The sequence below is a fragment of the Pseudorasbora parva genome, chromosome 15, assembly GCF_024679245.1.
Source record: "Pseudorasbora parva isolate DD20220531a chromosome 15, ASM2467924v1, whole genome shotgun sequence".
NCBI classification, from domain to species: domain Eukaryota; kingdom Metazoa; phylum Chordata; class Actinopteri; order Cypriniformes; family Gobionidae; genus Pseudorasbora; species Pseudorasbora parva.
This window is the reverse complement of record NC_090186.1, coordinates 39813617-39837305: the sequence shown is the minus strand read 5'-3', so window position 1 is coordinate 39837305 and position 23689 is coordinate 39813617. Positions and strand designations below refer to the sequence as shown.

The window sequence follows — 23689 nt, the reverse complement described above, 5'->3', positions numbered from 1 at the left end:
TGTGTGTGTGAACGCAGTATGTGGCAGCCACTGAGCTAATAATAGTCATATAGATTGAGCGTATGTGACGTGCTTGTGCATGATTTGGCAATAGGGGACAGTCATATGCTGATAAAAATCAGGCCGACTCCCCGAACTTTTTAAACATGTTTAAAAATTATCTTAAGGTCGGGAGGTGCTCTTAACGTGCTCGGCTCGTCTCGTATTTCCTCTCACACGGTGCGAGCCGCGACCATACGAGCATCCACGATGTCCACGAGATTTCTCCCGAGAAAAAAAAATCGTCTGCGAGTTTGTACGACAGCAAAAATCGCACAGTGTACGCCCGCCTTTAATCTCAATATGTCTGCAAATCCAGGGTCGACCTGTGTCTTGTTTAAAGCCGATTATCTTGCTATCTTTGGCATGTTTATTGCTCGGTAACACGATCAGTTTAGCTCCACGAGTCGGTGGGCGGAGCTACAGAAGCAGGTGTACACAGAGGCGGCGTTTCACCCTTCTAATACGTCATTAATAAGAGAGCCTCGTTTTCTGGGCCTGGTGTCTGTAAAAACTTTTCTTTGACTAACAACGAAGTTTTCAACTCCGAAACTACAGGATATTCTTATATTACCATGACCTTTTATATATCAAAATCTCAAGGGGATGTTGATTTTGTCAATTCATCACCCCTTTAAAGGATTAGGTCACTTTAAAATGAACATTTCCTGATAGTGTATTCACCCCCATCTCATCCAAGATGTTCATGTCTTTTTTTCATCAAGAACAAATCAAGAAATTAAGTTTTTAATGGAAAACATTCCAGGATTTTTATCCACATAATGGACCAACGGTTCACATAATGGACCAACGGTTGAAGGCCCTTTCGAAGGATGGGCTTTAGAGGCTCTACACAGTCCCAGTGGAGGAATAGGGTCTTATCTAGCCAAACCATCGGCCATTAAAAAAAACATTGATATACTTTTTAACCTCAAATGTGTGACTTCAGTGTTGTTCTTATTCACTTTGTATGAAGTCATCATGTCAGAAAGGTCACGCGTGATGACCCAGTGCCGAAAAACTCTCATGTCAATCTGATGTTCTCCTCCAACTTCCAAAATTGTTAGACATTGTTTTTCCTTCTTTTTTGTAAAGGCCGCTTAATTTTGTTTTTGCTCGTTCTTTTTAACACTGGGTCGGTACTTCCACATGCGTGACCTTTCCGATGTGATGACGTCATTTCAAAAGCAGAACTCCGAAGTCGCACATTTAAGATTAAAAAGTATATAAATGTGTTTATTACATGTGTTTATTAGTTATTTTTTAGAAAATGGCGGATGGTTTGGCTATAAGACCCTATTCCTCGACTGGGATCGTGCAGAGCCTCTGAAGCCCATCCTTTGAAGCTGCATTGATTTGGACCTTCAACCTTTGGTTGCTATTGAAAAATCCTGCAATGTTTTCTTCAAATTTATTTGGAAAAACACATCGCTTTGCTTCAGAAGGCCTTTATTAACTTGCTGGAGCCGTGTAAAGCACTTTTATGATGGGTAGATGTAAAAAACAGAAACATTCATTCACTGCCATTATAAAGCTTGGAAGAGCCTGGACATTTTTTAATATAACCCTTGATTGTATTCGTCTAAAGGAAGAAAGTAATATACACCCAGAATAACTTAAGGGTGAGTAAATCATGGGGTAATTTTCATTTTTGGGTGAACTATCCCTTTAATGATGTACTAAACCGAGTACTACAACAATATGTTTAGGACAACATTTTTGGACAGGAATGTTGTTTCAGCTAGGATCAACAAAATATGCTGACCCAGGAATGCTTCTAACTCGACAAAACCAGGACGTGTCAAACTGAGACTTCTGCCTACGTTTGCTCTTCAGAAGACCCAGTAATCTCACATGCGTCTCGTTTGGAGTGTCAGAAAAGCTCTCGGTAATAGCTCAGATGGATCTCAGATTTGCTTTGAAGCAAATTGGCTTTTTTGTAAACAAAAGTGTCCATGTGATCACTAGCATGATTTTATAGATTCCTTTTGTTATAGCCCTCATGGTATCAAATCTTAGGAAACTCATTTCCACCACATAATAAAAAATATTAAAAAAACATGCTTTGGCAGATCATACATTAAAAGTGACAAAATTGCAATTACAAAATTGACAAAAAGTCTTAAAGGGGTCGTTCTGTGTTTTTTTTTTCTAGGCTTGGTTGTGTTTATGGGCCGCAGTATAATATGTCTTAATACTTTTTTTTTAAAACACCGTATTTTTTTAATATTTTCCCTTTATTCCACACCGCTGTCTCCACTGTCCTTTGAACGGCTCGTTTGCTTCCTGCTTCTATGAAGCCCATCCCTCTGAAAAACACAATGGTCAATTGGTTAGATGGCCAAATGTAGTTTCCTGTATTTTTATTGGCTGAAGTGCCAAGCAAGGGTTTATAATGTCACCGACCGGGGAAGAAGCTTTTTGTAGATTAAAAAGTATCCAAACCGGCCGTGTTTGTAGGCAATAAACTGCCACTTTTTGGCAGTAACTTTAAAGACAATATCTCCGTTTGCATTGAACTTTCAGCGCTGTAACTTTGCAGAAACTGTTTATGCTCAAGCAGCAACATTACATACTAACTAAAGTTAAAAAAGTAAAATCGCATGCAACCACTCATTTAATAATGAGAAGTTCGAATAACGTTTTAATGACATAAAAGTCAGAACTATGCTATACTATTGTTGTCCATTTTTGTCAGTTACTTTTTAATATCATAATTAGGACTTTTGTTTTATTCATAATTTTTGTCATTTTGACTTTTTAATTTTTTAATTTCCAATTTGCATGTCCTAATTGGAAACACTTTACAATCCGGTCTCATTTGTTAAAGGGGGGGTGAAACACTCAGTTTCAGTCAGTGTCATGTCAATCTTGAGTACCTATAGAGTAGCATTGCATCCTGCATATCTCCGAAAAGTCTTTATTTTTTTAATAATTATATAAGAAAGATGCGCTGTTCCGAGTCTTTCCGAAAAAAGCCGAGCGGGTGGGGGCGTGTCGTGTGAGCGGAGCTAAATAATGACGTGTGCAGCAGCGCGCTGTGTGTTGAGTCGAGTCCGTCATCCCTAACAGCGGGAAAAAAACTTTATTCAAAATAAAAATATGGCTTTTAATCAGATACAGCCATACATCTATGATCCGGAATCAGACCCAGAGGCTGCAGTTGAACAGGAGCAGCAGCAAAATGGACTAGAGCAGGACGTCTGTATGTGGTAAGTTACAAGTTATACACTAACTATATAATATGCTTAGCGACTTGTGTTATTTACATATTTATACTTGAATTATATCGTCGTATTTTTGTCTTTGAAGGTGTACATGTGGGAAGTGCAGTTGTGCACGTGTGTTTGTGTGTTTACGCGTGGTTTGTGTAGACAGTATGCGGACTAAAAAAAACACAGACATTTGAAGCAGTCTCACTCACCCTTCTAACGTTGGGACTGCTCCATCCTTCAGCATTAGGCGATTGGGAAAATGCGGCGTCGAGCTGGGCCTTGTTTATGAAACAGTCGGCACCGAAATGCAGCGAACAGATATAAACATTCGCGCAACTCAGTTGCTGATCCGGAAAAGCAAATTACATCCACTGTTGCCTTAACGCGGGGTTTTGGAGAATCTGTGCAGGACTGTCTTGGTCTGGCAACCAAAAACGCACTTTTTTGGTGACATTATGTGCTATGTGTAATTGTCACCTGTCCAGCAATCTACAAACCAGCGCTTTGATGGGCGTAGGCTGTTGCTTTCGCTCTCTCCCTCGCTCTCTCTCACGCGCTTCCGGTAGAATTGTCCGTAAGGCCCATACAAGGAAATTCCGCCCCCACTAACGTCAATGGGGACGCATGATCTCAAAAAACTTGCCGAAACTTATGACTAACCGGAAGTAGTATTTTTGACAAAGAAATACTCCCATCAAACGTCCACCTTAACTTTTGAAACTTTGTCTATGTTTAGTATGGGATTCCAAGTCTTTAACAGTGTAAAAAGATCAGTATGCATGAAACAGCATTTCACCCCCCCTTTAACATTAGTTAACGCATGAACTAACTTTGAGCATTTATTAAACATTGTTAATGTTATTAATAAAACATGTTCATGTTAGTTCACAGTGCATTAGGCTAAATAATGTTAACATATACATTTTTTTTATCTTAAATGTATTAGTAAATGCTGAGATTAACATGAACTAAGATTAATAAATGCTGTAAAAGTATTGTTTATTGTTGGGTCGTAACTAATAATGTCTTCTTTATTGTTTTAAGTGTAAAGTGTTTCCCATTATTTTTACTTTTTATCTCATAATGATGACTTAGTATGTTAATTTTGGCTTTTTTTCCCCTCATAACTGTGAATTACTGTGTCACAAATGTGAATGCCTCCCATGAACTGATCAAAGGCAGTGTGCAAAGAGCTTAGGATAAAAGCATCTGCCAAATGTAAAAAACTCTTATTGCCATTTGTGTCTATTTTCATTAAGGAATTGTAGAAATCAACTGAGATGAGGCTAAGTTCGTAAATGAAACATACAGTACTTTAGGACTCCATGAAGTCTCCTGAGCAATGAAAGAGCAATTTTCCTCAAGGTCTACCAGCTATCCTAGATTAATAAGAAAGAGATAAGGCAGAAATAGACGCTGTGTGAATGCCGACTGATCTTTCTGTCAGACAGTAGAGTGTAAATCAACAGGTGCCGTGTGAATCGCATCCACGAGCGGAGAGGGAACACTGTATCTCTCATTAGGCGAGCCTGCTCTCTGCAGCTCAATGAGTCAGGTTGCCGTGGTGATGAGTGTGTTGTCATGACTGTTTTTGGTTGAAATCTATATCTCCGATGATGTGAGAGCAGCACAGGACGTTTTGTTAAACAGCAGAGCTGCATAAATCTACTTTAAATAGTCCGAAGTACTGACGCAACACACGCTGACTACAGAAAATGTACAGCGGTTGATGTGTAGCCTACAGTAGTTTACAGGATCTGCGTTTCTAGACCATATAAACATCTTACAAGCATTGACCCAAATACTCAGTTTTTGCTACATATGTGGGATTTTTTTTTAAAAATCCATTTGTAATAAATCTTCCATATATTTTTGTTTATTAATTAAAGGTGGGGTAAGTGCTATCTGGTAACCGTTCAAATCACCAAAACAAACACGCCCCTACCCCCAAAAGGGTCTCGCCCCTATTTTGATAGCGCCGCTCCACACAAACGTAAACCTTTTCTCTGTAGCCCAGGTCAGGCGCTTCTGCCGCTGTTTCTGGTTCAAAAGTGTCTTGACCTGGGGAATGCGGCACCTGTAGCCCATTTCCTGCACACGCCTGTGCACGATGGCTCTGGATGTTTCTACTCCAGACTCAGTCCACTGCTTCCGCAGGTCCCCCAAGGTCTGGAATCGGTCCTTCTCCACAATCTTCCTCAGGGTCCGGTCACCTCTTCTCGTTGTGCAGCGTTTTTTGCCACACTTTTTCCTTCCCACAGACTTCCCACTGGGGTGCCTTGATACAGCACTCTGGGAACAGCCTATTCGTTCACAAATTTCTTTCTGTGTCTTACCCTCTCGCTTGAGGGTGTCAATGATGGCCTTCTGGACAGGGTCAGGTCGGCAGTCTTACCCATGATTGCGGTTTTGAGTAATGAACCAGGCTGGGAGTTTTTAAAAGCCTCAGGAATCTTTTGCAGGTGTTTAGAGTTAATTAGTTGATTCAGATGATTAGGTTAATAGCTCGTTTAGAGAACCTTTTCATGATATGCTAATTTTTTGAGATAGGAATTTGGGGTTTTCATGAGCTGTATGCCAAAATCATCAGTATTAAAACAATAAAAGACCTGAAATATTTCAGTTGGTGTGCAAAGAATCTAAAATATATGAAAGTTTAATTTGTATCATCACATTATAGAAAATAATGAATTTTATCACAAAATGCAAATTTTTTGAGAAGGACCTGTATATGTATGTATGTATGTGTGTGTGATAATAAAAGAAAAACGTGGGCAAAACGGTCTCTCTTTTGTAAAAAAATAAAAAAAATAAAAAAAAATATGTTTAATGCAAGCGAGTGCTGCCGTATGTTTAATATGACCAGTCGTTTTTCCGTCATCACCCGTGTGTAGAAGAGGCGAATGAGACGCGCGCTGTAAGATCTGTCTCTGTGCACACGTCCCAAAGCGCACACTCGTCTCACAACGCGCAAATATTGAGTTCTCTTTCAAATCTTGCGCTAAAATGGAAAAAAACTCACACAAAAGTATGTCAGCATGTCCATATTGATGAGTATCCAAGGTCAGTGTATATTTTGGCCATTTGATTTTCCTTAAAGAAACGGGTATTCAAAAACAAAAAACGGCTCCTTTTTCGTTTTTTCATTTTTTAAACAAAACGAAAAACAAGAATTCAGCATGATTTTTCGTTTTTCGTTCAGAGGTAGAAAATGAATAAACAGCTTGAATATTCGATTTCTACACGTGGGCGGTAATTATACGCCCGTGTCTGATGATTGGTCAGCCGAAGATCAAACTGCTCTTCCTCAGTTCAGCACAGCAGAATAAAAGTCCTGTGCTGCTACAGTATAGGCCTATGGCTTCTTAACGAGTGTATTGCAGCTACATTTTATCTTTTATTAATCAAACAACCAGACTAACGAATGGCTCGACATGACCCATACCCCCAGGGAAAGAGCCTAGACAGGACTTTCCTCTGTGTATAAATTCACATAGGCCTGGGTATGGCAGGATTACAGCTGTCCACCCCGGTTGCCCAGTCTTAAAAAAAAAAGAAAAAAAAGTTAATTAAGATATAAATTAATATAATTAGTTATTTAATATTTTAAACACTAATACAAAACTGATAACTGACAACCAGAGAACAATAGTTAAATTAATAGTCTTAAATAAGTCTTAAATTACGTCGGGTTAAATAAACTAAATAAGCATACAAACATGCCAAACAATCAAGCGAAGACCAGCATGTAGGCTTAAAGTTCAGGAAATACGCAGCAGTTATAGCTACCTTTGTTTTTGAGTTTATTTCATCAATATTGAGTATTAGCCTAATTGATACAGAACAAAATGGTGTGTTATTTTCTTTGCCATGTTAACTTCCAAAGAACAGCATGTGGGTTCTCTCCGCGCTGTTTTGACAGAGAAAATCTGACACAGAGATTTTGAGAGTTGCCCATCCAAACAAAACAGAAGTCTACAGGAGAAGATGTCAGGAACATTGTGTACAACACTAAATAGCCATAAGTGGATTTTAAATTTACAAGGACCTAGGGATGGGTACCGAAACCCGGTATTAAACGGGCCCAGGGGGGATTTTTACACAGAAGAAAGCCCTGTCTAGGTTGAGGCTCTGCCCCTGAATGTGTCGAGCCATTCATTAGTCTGGTTGTTTGATTAATAAAAGATTAAATGTAGCTGCAATAAATGCGTTAACAATCCTTACAGCTGTAGCAGCACAGGACTTTTATTCTGCTGTGCTGAACTGAGGAAGAGCAGTTTGATCTTCGGCTGACCAATCATCAGACACGGGCGTATAATTACCGCCCATGTGTAGAAATCGAATATTCAAGCTGTTTATTCATTTTCTACCTCTGAACGAAAAACGAAAAATCATGCTGAATTCTTGTTTTTCGTTTTGTTTAAAAAATGAAAAAACGAAAAAGGAGCCGTTTTTTGTTTTTGAATACCCGTTTCTATAAGGAAAATCCAATGGCCAAAATATACACTGACCATCCAAGCAGACATAGTCTGTATGGCTTAAGAGAAATTTATACAGTCGAGAAAAACGACAACTATCCTTGCATTGGGTCTTAAAGGGGCAGTAGCCTTTACTGCTGTCTGTTCAATGTCAAACAAAAGATAAGGACATCACTCACTACTCTTGATTGGATAGCTTTTGTAAGTTTAATAATGATTAATTTTTAATTTAAACAGTTAAATATTCAGTTATTTTACATTTGATTACTTTATTCCATTTCTCTACCTAAAAACTAATGTTAGACCCACCTGAAAAAAACTGAAAGGTATGTTTATTTTATTAGTATCTTTTGCTCGATAGTATTTATTTGTGATGCTGCTTGTATTTAAGTTATTTGTTGGACTTTTATTAGTCCCTTTTCCCTGAACATACCAAATACTGAACCGTACTGAAACCGTGAACCTAAAACCGTGATACAAACCAAACCATGAACAATCTGTGCTGTTACACCCTTAGCGTAACGTGTGTTAGAGGGTGCCACAACATTTAGAACATTTTCAAAGGATGCCATGACTGAAAAAAGGTTGGGAACTAATTTAATGGGAACTAATCAAACTTGTAATGTGTTACAAACAAATCATTTACTCAGAACACCTCTTGAAATAAGAATATAACAGTGAGGTGAAAACAGGAAAAAAAAATGAGTTGTTGTTGTTAGCTAGATATATATATATATATATATATATATATATATATATATATATATATATATATATATATATATATATATATATATATTCACATACACATATATAGTGCACAGCCATATAATTGCACAGCCTTAAGAGCGTGCATATCATGAATGCTGGGTCTCATTTGTTTTCTGAGAATCTACTGAACCTACTGGTAACTTGTTTGCCACGTTGCATAAAAAAATATACGAAAAACCGTGATTATTCTGGTTAGTCACATTGTACTGCTATTATTTTGAACAATACTGTACATACATACATACACACACACACACACACACACACACACACACACATATATATATATATATACATATATTATAATTTATTTATATATTATTTTCTTTGCAAATGACTTTTTTTTTACCTACAACACTTTTGCATTTATATTTATGCTATATATTTTATTAAGACATTATTTAGCATGTTTGTTGGTGATGTTATTGATTTAGATGCAACGCTCTTGCCAGGAACTTGCAAGCATATGGTGGCATATTGGTTGGTCTGGAGGGATAATTATATATGTCATGCTAAAGACAAATGTCTCTTCTAATTCAAATCCGTACAGACGTGTTATCATTACAGGCTGGGGAGGCATTAGCAGGACGGGCTCAATGTCAGTGATGTCAAGGAACCGCAGGCGAATAATAGCTCTGTGAAACCAGCCCATCTAAATGCCTCTAGGGCTCTTATCGACTCCTCTGATGATATATGTGTTGCTAATGTGTGAAAAATGACTGCTATATGGCAGATGGGATTACTTTGTGGCAAGGACAGATGTATCTTGAATAAAAATATACATTGCATTAACCTTTCATTGAATGCTCTTATTATTGCACAGTTCATCTCTGCTGTGCAATAAAGGTCGAGTGTGCGAATGACCCTCCCATACGGTCGATGACTCATCGTGCAGATAAACTACCTGAAACCTCAACGTGGCTGGACTCCATCCGCTGCACTGCATGACAGCTGGGGTTCTGTTGGGCATGCTGAGAGGGGAATCCCGCCTAAGACGCTTTTCTGCGGCTGCGTGGATGTTCCAGAATAGCCAACATTAATGAGGATGACTCATCCCTAGAAACCCCACTGGATGGGTGCGGAGGTGATTCACCATGTGCTATCGAAGGATGCCCTTGAGTCTAAACCCAAGAAAAGTGTCACGCTGTGCATAGTTGGTGTTTCCACTGAGAGTTCGTTTAGGCAGAGGAGGATTGAGGTCACAATCTGCTTGGGGTCCTTTTTTTGCCTTCATGTTTCATTAATTAGTAAGACTCTCTGATTACAGCCTTAGCTTTCATTTACGGCTATTTTAAGGATGACACACAGTTTCTGCACCGCCCACCTTACGCCCTCCGACTGTGGATAATGTGCTGCTTGGTATTGCTTTGTGCTTCAGAAAACATCATTTATTCTAAGCTAAAAAAGTTAAATATAGGCTGAAAAGTAGCAAAATAGGCTTTTCCATGCAATTTTCCCCCCTTTTGTAGCTTGTTTAGAGTGCCATTAGCAATACCGAGGTCACAGATTCCATTTTCAGAAATGCACAGATTGAATTGCTTTGGTTAACGTCACCATGCCAACAATGCTTATTTTATATGGAATATTGCATTGTGTAATAAATGATTTATCCGTTTTTCATGTGCCCTTATAATCTTTAACCTCCTGGGACCCATTAATAGACTTTTTCCACTGTAGTGGACATTATATTTGAGTGAGTTTCTGTGGCATCATACTCATCACAGTTTTTGAGTCGGGATGTCCTGTAAAGAGCACATTAGGGGCTTTGCACAGATACCAAATGTTTGGAGGTTTCACCAGGACAACAAAAAGAAAGTCTTTAAAAATCTTTAAAAATGGCTGACATTAATGTTTAGCACTCTTATGGAAATATGATAATATTTTGTAATTATAATTTAAATCTGTTCAATTTATAATTTAAATCCAATTTCATAATTTATTTTTAACAACTGAGTCTTGGTATCAACTACAGAAGACATATCATAAAATAAATACAGTAGAATTTTTCCCAAAAAATAATGTCTTTTTTTTCTTATGCTCTAAGCAATCTAATGACATAAAAACTTTTCTTAAAAAAAAAAAAAAAAAAAAAACTTCCCTCCCTCCTGCAGTGACATCTCTTCTCTGAGGATGTGTTCACTCACATGAGATCCACCAATAGCAAACCACAATGATCCAAGAATCCAATCAATTCCAAATAGACAAAATCAAGTCCCGCCGTACATTTTATCTCGTTCGAGAACGCGTCTCACTCGTATATACGTCGCCATAGGGAAGAAAATGTCGACTTTAAAAGCATCAGGTGTACATGTAAATGATTTTGAAGTTCAATGACTTTACTCCTCCAGTCTTTTTATTGAAACAAAGCTGCAAAAAATGGGTCATTCTGAAATCATCATGACATCACAGCCATGTACTCATTAACATTTGACCCCCTATATTTATATATTACTGCCTTTTCAGATTCAGCAACTGATGCCCTGATGAACAATGAACTATGTTGGTATAGAAGTCAGACAAAGATAATAGATGCTATTTACAAATAGTCTTAAAAAAAAGTTTGTTTAATTCTAAATGTCTTTTCACATGATTTGCATCAGGGTTTCCACTATAACTATGATAAATGAGATTTATTTATTTTTCAAATTAATTTATATATTGCTTTACATGAATGTATGTGGATGAAGAAGGCCTTAAAACAGCTGCCGAGGTTCCATTGTTTCTGTTCCATAGAGTCATTTTGCTATATTTCACAGAACCAAGATGAGCTTTTGTAATGTTAGCTTTATAAACAGGACAGTTTTGAGTGTCACTAGGCGTTTCTCAATGTCAAGGAAGGATCCTCGGAAGCCAGAATTCTAAGGATGCTATGTCATTGACATCCGACGAAGGACTGTTCCAATGTCGAGGATCCTCGGAATTCAACCAAGGACTGAGTACTTCGTTCGAAAAATATGTCATATACAGGAAAGGATGCATATGAGTAGCCTTCGCGCACTTCGCGTTCTCAAATCACCCACAATCCTATGCGCGCAGCTTTGCTATCAGACGTTCCCGGAGTCGGACTCGGAGCGTGAACGGGGCAAATATGCTTGTATCGGAGTTTGTATATGGGAAGGAAGGAGGCGGGAACCGGCAAACGTTCAACAACTTTATAATAGCCCCCTCACAGGCGACTGCCCGCACACAGATAATAAAACATAAACAAACCATAACATAAAGTCCAGGCCTGGTCCTCTCTCGTCTTCCATGCTCCTCCATTTATACTCCCGTCACTGCCGTGAGCCGAGACCGGTGTGGCGGCGATCAGCTGCCGCTCATTATCACTCCACCGGCCGCTCTCACGGACCCTCACCTCGCTGCTTGCCACAATGCTTTTATTTACGTTACCAAAACATTTGTTATAACCGTAGTAAATATAAGTAAAGTTTAACGTTTAAATACCGGTACAAATTACTACTGTATTGATATTAAAAAAATACAAATAACGTTACACATAACGTTATTGATGGCCAACGGACCTTTTTACTGACGTAATGACGCAATGACGTGCACTTGCTAGCCTGTTCCATTTATGTGTTCTCCGAATGCTAAAGAGGAGCCTCGCCTAGCCTCTGAAGGAAGTGACTTTGAAGGATCCGTCCTTCCAAGGAAGCATCCTTGACATTGAGAAACACCTATTGTTTGTTGCAGGCGACTTATAACCATCTTGCTTGTATTCTCTGTGCTGTATATGTTCATTGTTCTTTCTTGTTGTTCATCATCTTAGCAGCTTAATTTTTTTTAAAGAGACATCACTGCATTGCATGTTCATGAATTTTGGGGGTGGAGCAATGAAGGTAGGTGTATGCATGTTTGGGTTGATTTCAAATATCAATCAGTGTTTCTCAAAAATTGCTTACTGCCCCTTTAAATTTTAGATGGCGTGTAAAATGGCCATGCAAAACTAAATTGCAACTGTTTGTGTTGCAAAGCCGTGACTGATATCATAAGTCCACTTCAGACAATAAAATAAAAAACATAATAACATGGTTTTTCTTAATGCAGCATAATGTAGAATATTATAGTACAATGATGAAATGGAATTTTCCTCTCTCTTGTGTTTTTGCTGCCGGCTGCACTTTGTAGGCCAAACCTTCTGCAAGTTCTGCTTAGTAAGACTTCACTGGCCTTCTTCTAATGAGCTGCAGTAGAACCAGTCCCAGCAAACCCAACGGTCCAGCCTATCAGGAAGTAATCACCGCTCTAATCAGCCATAAAGATGATGTCTCAGCATAGACAACAGGTGCAGTGTAGCTGATCGGCATTCCGGTGGGACGAGACTTCCTTCCCAGCGAGAATGCGTGGTAAGCAGTTCACCATCAGACCTGATGTGAGCCCTGGAGTGATTACATTCAAATGTATTCAGAAAATCCACGTGAGAGGGATGAACAGTGACTCAATGTCAATATACGCTGAAATCCACAAAGAGTAGAACACCAGAACATATGGCTTGTTTGCTTTATGCTTTATAATAAGCGGAGACATGGTGGTTTAATAAGCAGAGACATTGATTAAAGTGCTTGACATTCATTCCAGCGAAATCCCAAAATGAAAACAAATGTCCCCCATTCCTGATATATACGGTACATCCACTGATGTACAGATATTTTGGTTTCATTAAAATAAAAGGTGACATAAAAAAACTGAGCATCTTTGAATTTAAAGTTAATTCAAGCACTGGAGTGAACAAATGACTTTGTAATTCAAAATGTTGAGGTCAGTAAGATTAATCAAATAAATGCAACTTTGGTGAGCAGAAGAGACTGCCTTCAATCACACATACTGTCCACAAACTTTTAAATGGTAATGTATAAAATAGCAACTTACTGTGCTATTAATGTATGTTGTTATTTAATCATTTTTGGACATCCAGAAACCAAAATTATTTAAAAAACTTATTACCAATGCAGTACAAATGACTTCATCAAAGCTGAATAATTTGTGCATAACCTATATTCAAATTCTTGTTTTGCCAAATCCGATTGCGATTGCTATAAGAATTAATACAAATGTATTACTACTTGCATTTTATAAGTCCCCATCTCGGTGTCTGCTGAATAAATCTAATGTTCATCAGGTAAACATTCACCCATTTTGTGACGTCACAACCTTGAAATTTGTGATCCCACAAAACCAGTGTGATGGCTACAACAAGGCTACCTTGCAAACATTTATTTTTTCCAGGAGTGGGTTTCGAAACCATGTGGACTAGCCTGACGTGGTCATACACAATTCTAGTCAGAATATGAGTCTGAAACTGCTCCATTGGGCTGTGATTATGGAGCGTGTTTCAACCGAACCAGGAAAGCCATCAATTGGATAGACCTACAACCAATCAGAGCAACGAAGCAACGCATGTTAAATGTTGCCAAGTCCACGTTTTTTGTTTTCTATGTCCGCGGGTTGAAGCGACTATTATGTGATAAATAGACCAATGAGTGTGAATTTTAGCAGGCAACCTTACCAAAATAACACACAGTTTACCCCCCAAACACTATTTTTTCCGGAGAACCCCCCGAGAAGCTATTGTTTAGGGCTAGTAGTTGGCGGATTTTGTTGTAAAAACTTGGCAACCTGCTCGTGCGCTGGAATGAACAATCTTTGCCGGGGTTGTAAAAAAATAAAAGTATTTAATGATACACAGAGTACTTACCCAACATGATCATCATTTCTGAGAGAAATTGTGAAGGTGATGCATATACAAACAAGCTCTCAGTTTAAGATTTGAACAAATATAATCCAAGCCCTTTCGATGACGTGATGATTACTGTTGATCATCTGTCCGTCATCGTCTAAAGGCCGCCCTGATGATTTCATTGGTCCGAACAGTTTCTGTTTTGAGATAATTACTCCTCTATGGATCGAGTCCAGACCGAAACGTCCGACCTAAAAATGTCGGCTGGCATCCAGACTACATGTGAACAATTGTCCATTGGATCTTAAAGGGTTAGTTCACCCAAAAAAGAAAATGTTGTCATTAATTACTTATCCTCGTGCCATTCCAGACCCGTAAGACATCTTCGGAAAACAAATGAAGATATTTTTGTTGAAATCTGATTGCTCAGGAAGGCCTTCATTGACACCAATGTAATTTCCTCTCTCAAGACCCATAAAGGCACTAAAGACGTCGTTACAAAGCCCATCTCACTATAGCGGCTCTACAATCATTTTATGAAGCGACGAGAATATTGTGCGCAAAAAATTAAAATAACGGCATATTGTGATGGCTGATTTCAAAACACTGCTTCGTGAAGCTTTGGAGTGTTATGAATCAGCGTATATATTCATGATTCGTATCACGTGTCAAACCGCCAAACTGCTGAAATCACGTGACTTTGGCGATCCGAACCGCTGATTTGATAGACTGATTCATAAAGCTCAGAAGCTTCAGGAAATCAGCCATCACTATATAAGTCGTTATTTTTTATGTTTTATGCACACAAAAACTATTCTCGTCATTGATAAAATGATTGTAGAGCCACTGTAGTGAGATGGGCTTTGTAACGACGTCTTTAGTGCCTTTATGGGTCTTGAGAGAGGAAATGACATTGGTGTCAATGAAGGCCTTTCTGAGCCATCGGATTTCAACAAAAAATATCTTCATTTGTGTTCCGAAGATGAACGGAGGTCTTACGGGTGAGTAATTAATGAGAGAATTTTCATTTTTGGGAGAATTAACCCTTTAGGTCAAACACCTTAACCTCTTGACCATCCTGTCATATACTGTGCCATACAGTATTTGTGTTGTAATAATGATTGTAATACTAATATTGATTTATTGCTTATTTTTGCGTTTCACATTAGTAAGCTGCTTGGGATATATAAGTGTGTGCTGTGAGGTAAATTTCACCATTTTGTGACATCACAACCAGTAAATAAAAAAGCATGAGTGCCGGCGGTTGCTGACGGCTCACACACTCACAGGAGCGCACACTAATGGCCGGGCTCAGTGTTTTGACTTAACAAGAAGGTCTCTTTCTCGCAAAACCTTATCGTTTTCTGCCTGAACACTTTCCATATATGGCATGTGTTTCACTGTATCATTGTGTGAGGATACTTTTGTATAATTTTTTGTAAACTTATAGCCTGGCCGCTATTCACTGCCATTATAGGAAGGAGCGTGTGCAGGACTATTCCTTTTAGAATTTCTGCTTTTGAGGTCTGAAAAAGATAGAAGGACGTAGGGCATTGCAACAACAGCAGGGGGAGTAAAAGATGGCTTTATTTTCGTTTCAGTGTGAACTATCCCTTTAAGTATTTGCCCCTACCAGGAATGCGGTTTGACCCCAAGTAAAATGTGAGTATCAAATACGATACATTAAGGCTTTTTGATTAAAGGGTTACTTCAGCGATTAGCATATGGCCTTGTATCAGTAGAAACCCTGGAGTATATTCAAATTATTGTGCTTTCCCCCCTCATATCCCCCTGAGACAAGAGATTTATGCATTTTATTTCTGGAAAAATTCCTCCTATGATGGAAATTGACGATATTTGCATCATAGGAGGAATGTTTGCCCAAAGGCTAAAGACTACAGCCAGCAGAGGGAGTCATTTCCGCATGTTTTGAACCCGCTCATGGGGATGGAGATCACATTCAGAGCTCAGCTCAGCTACAGGCACTCATTTAAACGGAGCTATGGTGAGCAATGGAAGTCTTTTAACTTCTCAAATTAATTTCTATGAAAGTTAAGCTTGCAAAGGCATGAACTGAAATGCACCAGACTGAACTTGTGTTGTGAATGTATGCTGCGAGTGTAGTCGTGATTACCTCAGCTCTCATCACGAGAGCTCATTCAGCTCATTTATCTCACTCCTGCAGTTAGTGCTCAGTGCTGTGATACTCGCGCGGTGACTCACTCATTATATTGAACAGACACGTTCAGTTTTAAACTGTAGTGTCTTCTCCAACTCAGTCACAGTAATCCGGTAGCGGTGGCTTTGAGAATGGCCTCACAGGGAAGTGATGCATTCTGGGAATTGTAGTCTTTCATCCCCATTCGACAAAAATACATTTCCTGTCTTTTCTCAGTCTAGAAGGCACCAAATTCAAAAATAATTTCACATTTCTACTACATTGATGACCCAGTTTAAATACAGATTCATCTTCCCAGCCCTTTAATGCTTATTATCTCTCAATCATTATTGTGTTATATATTATTATACGTTTTGCCCCTACAATAAAAACATAACTTGGATCATAAAACTAATCGTTTAAATATAACCTTTATAAGACTTACTGTATTAGTGGGAGAAATAGTGACAACTGATATATTTATATGCATTTATGCAAGTAGTCTATAAAGATTTCATTGATTTACATTGCAATTTGGGCCACTGAATAAAATTAAGATGGTTTTCCTCTTTGAGTTTGCGCTCCATATTCTCTATATGAGCCAAGCCTGATGTATCACTAAACCAAATTAAGTTTACAGGGTTTCTGCTCCATTCAGATGAGTGGAAAAGCCTTTATTTATATGTAAAGCTGTTGAGTTTGTTCTCTCCACTGGCAGAAAAGTCTCTTTTGGTTGAAAGACTTAATTGACATGTGCAACTGTGGTTTTCCCTTTCCTTTTTTAATGAATGGGAGTTGTGGATTCCCCTCATGGGATTTCATAAATCTACTCCCATGTAGATGTATTGATCGCTGTGGGTTAGTCTGTCTCCATACCTCTGTCACTCTCCTCTCGCTCACATCCCTGCCTGGCAGCATAAATGATGTCCACGGCCTGCGTCTCTCTCCCGCCGTGTTACCATAGCAACTGGAGCGATAGGGGAACACTGTGTTCCTTCGATCTGCAAGTGGGTCATGAACAAAACGACACGTACCGAACCATATTGAGTGGCTGGTGCTCCGCACGGCTTTGCTGGTGACCTATATCACGCGTCCAAACAGGAATCCCCATCGGCTGCTGGGCTGAGATGGGTTTAGCTCTCAGATGCAAGCGCACAGCATGACAGTAATTTGGTTGTGTACGCACAAATGTCTCTGATTGTTATTTACAGCAATGCAACAAGCAGTCAGTCAATATCTTGGAGAAAAGAGACTTATTTGAACATGTGAAGCATGTTTGAATGTGGAGAGGTGAACCCAAGTTACCTTTAGGGTGCAGCTGGGATAATTATATAATCTTTATTTAAAAAAACACCATATTCTGACTCAGTGTGCACAGGGACTAGTTTGGGTAAAGAAATGGGTTGGTAATGACATGAGGGAATAAATGCACACCTAATTTAAAGGCTTAGTTCACCCGAAAATAAAAGTTCTGTCACTGCTCACCCTCCTGTCGTTCCAAACCCGTAAGACGTTTGTTTTTTCTGCCCCTGCATTGACAGCTATACGCAACTACCATGCTTCAAAAAGTTCATAAAGAGATCTGATCGTAAATCGTACATTTTTTTATGAGACGCAATCGCTTTATACTCTTAAAAGAGTTCATTTAGGCTTTTATTCACATATAAACATTCATCAGCGCACAAATCAGATATGGTAAACCAGAAGCTTAAACATGTTCACTTGTTTGAGAACCAATGAGGTTCATTCTTGTGTTACGCAGCACGTTTGAGCTTCAGCAAGAACCAATGAGGTTCATTCTCGTGTTACGCAGCACGTTTGAGCTTCAGCAAGAACCAATGAGGTTCATTCTCGTGTTACGCAGCACGTTTGAGCTTCAGCAAGAACCAATGAGGTTCATTCTCGTGTTACGCAGCACGTTTGAGCTTCAGCAAGAACCAATGAGGTTCATTCTCGTGTTACGCAGCACGTTTGAGCTTCAGCAAGAACCAATGAGGTTCATTCTCGTGTTACGCAGCACGTTTGAGCTTCAGCAAGAACCAATGAGGTTCATTCTCGTGTTACGCAGCACGTTTGAGCTTCAGCAAGAACCAATGAGGTTCATTCTGGTGTTACACAGCACGTTTGAGCTTCAGCAAGAACCAATGAGGTTCATTCTGGTGTTACGCAGCACGTTTGAGCTTTAGCAAGAACCAATGAGGTTCATTCTTGTGTTACGCAGCACATTTGAGCTTCAGCAAGAACCAATGAGGTTCATTCTTGAGTTATGCAGCACGTTTGAGCTTCAGCAAGAACCAATGAGGTTCATTCTGGTGTTACACAGCACGTTTGAGCTTCAGCAAGAACCAATGAGGTTCATTCTCGTGTTACGCAGCACGTTTGAGCTTCAGCAAGAAACAATGAGGTTCGTTCTGGTGTTACACAGCACGTTTGAGCTTCAGCAAGAACCAATGAGGTTCATTCTTGTGTTATGCAGCACGTTTGAGCTTCAGCATGAACCAATGAGGTTCATTCTCGTGTTACGCAGCACGTTTGAGCTTCCTCAAGAACCAATGAGGTTCATTCTCGTGTTACGCAGCACGTTTGAGCTTCAGCAGAACCAATGAGGTTCATTCTTGTGTTACGCAGCACGTTTGAGCTTCAGCAAGAACCAATGAGGTTCATTCTTGTGTTATGCAGCACGTTTGAGCTTCAGCATGAACCAATGAGGTTCATTCTCGTGTTACGCAGCACGTTTGAGCTTCCTCAAGAACCAATGAGGTTCATTCTCGTGTTACGCAGCACGTTTGAGCTTCAGCAGAACCAATGAGGTTCATTCTCGTGTTGCGCAGCACGTTTGAGCTTCAGCGAGAACCAATGAGGTTCATTCTCGTGTTACGCAGCACGTTTGAGCTTCAGCAAGAACCAATGAGGTTCATTCTCGTGTTGCGCAGCACGTTTGAGCTTCAGCAAGAACCAATGAGGTTCATTCTGGTGTTACGCAGCACGTTTGAGCTTCAGCAAGAACCAATGAGGTTCATTCTCGTGTTACGCAGCACGTTTGAGCTTCAGCAAGAACCAATGAGGTTCATTCTGGTGTTACGCAGCACGTTTGAGCTTCAGCAAGAACCAATGAGGTTCATTCTCGTGTTACGCAGCACGTTTGAGCTTCAGCAAGAACCAATGAGGTTCATTCTTGTGTTACGCAGCACGTTTGAGCTTCAGCAAGAACCAATGAGGTTCATTCTGGTGTTACGCAGCACGTTTGAGCTTCAGCAAGAACCAGTGAGGTTCATTTGTGTTCTGAAGATGAACGAAAGCCTTACTGGTTTGGACTGACGTGAGGGTGAATTTTTTTTAAAAAATTCACTTTAGGGTGAAATAACACTTTTTTTTGCTGAACTATCCTTTTTAAGTGTAAGGGCAAATGTGTATTGACAGTAACTCATCAACTAAAACCAGGTTTTGTTCTGCAGATCTCAGTAGGGTTTAAGAAGGACACACCCCATGGAGAGCTACTATTACATTATGATCTCAGCGTGGTTAGTCTGACAGACTAAACTACTACATCATACTTGGAGGCAGTCTTCGTGTTTTACAACTTAGAAGTTCAACAAAGTAATGGACACCATCCCAATTCAAGGAAAACTAAGGGTTATTTTCAACTTAATGGCTACGTACAACATATGTGGCCTGCTGTCAATTACCACAGACAACTACAGGCACTTTCTTTTTTTTTGGTAGTATTAAAACAGATTTCAACAACTTTTTTTGTTATGTGACATTTTCCATGCCTTCATTATTTTTGTCACTCTTCAAATGATTGTAGATTGTATTGTTTTAGCATTGCCCAGACTTTGATTATGATAATGATGATCATAAACTCATTAACAACATAAAAGATTTTTATATTTACTGTTTAAAAATTGTTGTTCCTCAAATAACAGAAAAAATTATAATGATGACAAAAAATACATAAGCAAGGCTAAGGCTACAGATAGCTAAATTACCTTTCATTTCCCTTCCTGTTGCCCTTACACAGATAACAAGCAGAAGTAACCAGGTTTGCGGATGGTAACATGAGGATTTAACTTGCAATGGTAAGTGATTTTATCAACAATTTCCTGTGCGGCAAGCTTACCATTATAAGTGTTTTACTGTAAATGTGTTTCCTGTTTGCTTATGCACTCTGAGGAAGTGCTGAGTTATTGACAGCAGACCAAAAACATGATCTAAAGATCTCATGTTGAAAATAACTCAAAATGTTGCTTTAAAATGAGTTATGGAGAATGGCTGATCTTTATGGTACTTGGTAACATTATTTTATGTATGTTCTGAGCGATCAGACATGCACAACCCCAAGAACACGCTCATGCAATATTGACAGGGTTTCTCCAAATGTCTCCAGCAGTGTCTTTGTCGCTCTGCTAGGCGTTTCATGCTGCGGCCTGGCAATGGTTTCCCCATAATCTGTAGTCAAGGACAAAATGAGAAACCATCTCTGCGCCCAGAGGCCAGTGCCATACAGGAAACACATCAGCAGCTCGCCACAGTGGGTTTCTGGCACGATGATGTCTGTCATCCGCTGCAGTCTTTGAATGAGACTCGAAGACTGTGACATACAGTAGAGCACTATGAAGACAGGGTTGTGCAAATTTTATAATAAGACTTTGCTTTCAAATAGTGAGTGTGCATTTTAACTGAACTGACAACACCCAGCTGAATTGGAATGACAGGAAGAGGAATTTATTGAATTGGAATTCAAATAAATTTAAGGTAATGCATTCTGGGAAATGAAGAATTCTTCTTCCACCCTGATCCATAAAAGTGCATACACTATATTGCCAAAAGTTATGGGACGCCTGCCTTTATATGTACATGAACTTTAATGACATCCCATTCTTAATCGTTTAATATGGATTTGGCCTATCCTTTGGTGCTTTAACAACTTCAACTCTTCTGGGAAGGCTTTCACAAGGTTTAGGAGCGTGTTTATGGGAACATAAAGAGGTTTTTGAGGTCAGGCACTGATGTTGGACGAGAAGGCCTAACTTGCCGTTCCCACTCTAATTCATCCAAAAGGTGTTCTGTCAGGTTGAGGTCAGGACTCTGTGCAGGCCAGTCAAGTTCCTCCACACCAAATTTGCTCATCCATGTCTTTATGGACCTTACTTTGTGCACTGGTGTGCAGTTATGTTGGAACAGGAAGGGGCCATCCCCAAACTTTTCCCACAAATTTGGGAACATGAAATTGTCCAAAATGTCTTGGTATGCTGAAGCATTAAAGGGTTAGTTCACACAAAAATGAAATTTATGTCATTAATGACTCACCCCAATGTCGTTCCTCACCCGTAAGACCTCCATTCATCATCCTAACACAGTTTAAGATATTTTATATTTTAGTCCCAGAGCATATGGAGTCTATGCACACTTTACTGTCCATGTCCAGAAAGGGAATAAAAACATCATCACAGTAGTCCATATGAGACATCAGTTGGTTGATTAGAATCTCTAGAAGCATCGAAAATAAATTTTGGTACAAAAATATCAAAAACTGTGAATTTATTTAGCATTGTCCTCTCTTCCGTGTTTCTCCAATAAGATTCAAATGGTTAATGAATCAGTGAATCGATCAATGCTTCGGACAATGGCGACCCGAATCATTGATCGATTCACAGCGTTTGAATCTTTTTGGAGGAACGCGGAAGAGAAGACAATGCTGAATAAAGTCATAGTTTTTGTTATTTTTGGACCAAAATGTATTTTCGATGCTTCAAGAGATTCTAATCAACCATACCATTATTATGAATGGTAACCTATCACAGTACCACGAGTTCACTGAGCTCCTGAGAGCGACCAATTGTTTGTAGAACCGTCTGCATGCCTAGGTGCTTGATATACACACACATACATATATACATAAAATATGGTATTTAAAGCATTACATTTGGACTTCTGAGCACAATTACATAAAAACATCTCAGAAAAAGTGCAGAAAATACTAGAAGGCCTCATCAGTTTTTTTGTGCATATTTTAGTTACAGTCCTAATTTGAAATTAATTTGACAATTGACCAGTTATTTCCTTTTTTACAGCTCATTTTTAAAAGCATGTCTTTTGTGTGCAGATGATAACATCACTGTTTGCCAAAGTGGGTAGCTTTTATTAACTTCCGCTGGTCTTTAGAGACTATTTGATGCACAACCTAATTATGGTATAACAATGGCGTCCTTATAAACAGGTAGGGGTGCCAGCACATCAGGCAACCTAGATAGATATTTAGGGGAGCTTTGTTTCTTGGCTTGCGGCCATATCTTGATGACATTGTAGCTCTGTCCTCCAAACAGTATGATGCAATGAAAGACAATCTTCCACACAGCAGTGAGCGGCCCTGCTCTAAGAGATACCTCACTACCTACATTATTCCTATGCAAGTGAGTCTCTGCATCGTGCAGTTGTTCTCTACATGTAGCAACAGAAAAATGCAATAAAACGACAAGCATATTCACCTGGTGAAACATGCAGCCTTTTATATCATGCTTGACTGAGCAGATTCTCAGATTACAGGAAATGCAAACACTGGCCTGTGGGCCGGCGCTTTCAGTGTGCTTGTCTTACATAACGACAAATTGCTGGGCATTTACAAGCTGGAGGCTCCATTGTTTCAGCTCTATGTTCATATTTTAGGGTTGTAAACTGAAACCGATTGGGTAATGTTTGGTGTTATTTTACAGCCTTGGTATTTCCTCATGAATGAGAATACCTGAAATGTGCATTTTGGTTGCTTTAAATGCAGATGAAAATGAGGCTGTGAGGGATAGACTGCAGTCTTTACAATGGCATGCGATGTAAAGATCCTAAGGCACATAATTTTCACAACTTACAACTTATAAAATTGTTTTATGGCATTTTAGTGTACTGAAAGTAGTTTTTTACCACACTGTACTGTATTCTATCCCTCACAGCCTTGTTTTCAATTATGTCAAAAATGAAATATGATGCTACCCTGACTGCTGCTGTATAAGTAACAGGACAAGTCTGAAACCTAAAGCAGCGATGTTACCCAGCAAGTGATAGCCGTCATTTCACCGTCTTGGTTAACTATAGACCCATCACCCTATATAGTCCGGCTATGAGTAACCCACTTCTAACCACAAAACCTTGAATTTGGGTACATGTCGTTTTTGCCAAAATAACTTGTGAGAAGTTTTCGCCTATAGACACCAGGGCTGTGTTTGGATGGCTGCTTAAATATCTTTTAAATGCAAAAATGCTTGGGTAGTACCTTTTTTTAAATTATTTGTTTTTAGATAACTGTATCTATCAACTATATTTTTCAGTAGCGGGATTGTAGTGCAGCGAGAGAGAAAAA

The 23689-nt window shown here is 39.1% G+C and overlaps 1 long non-coding RNA gene across 1 annotated transcript in view; it reads left to right on the top strand.

Annotated features, from left to right (window-relative positions):
- LOC137040852 (uncharacterized) overlaps positions 1-23689 on the top strand; it is a 91958-nt gene that overhangs the window by 22403 nt on the left and 45866 nt on the right. Inside the window, exon 2 of the long non-coding RNA XR_010897998.1 lies at positions 20360-20417. This is a non-coding gene — a long non-coding RNA (uncharacterized lncRNA). The remainder of the gene's footprint in view (positions 1-20359; positions 20418-23689) is intronic.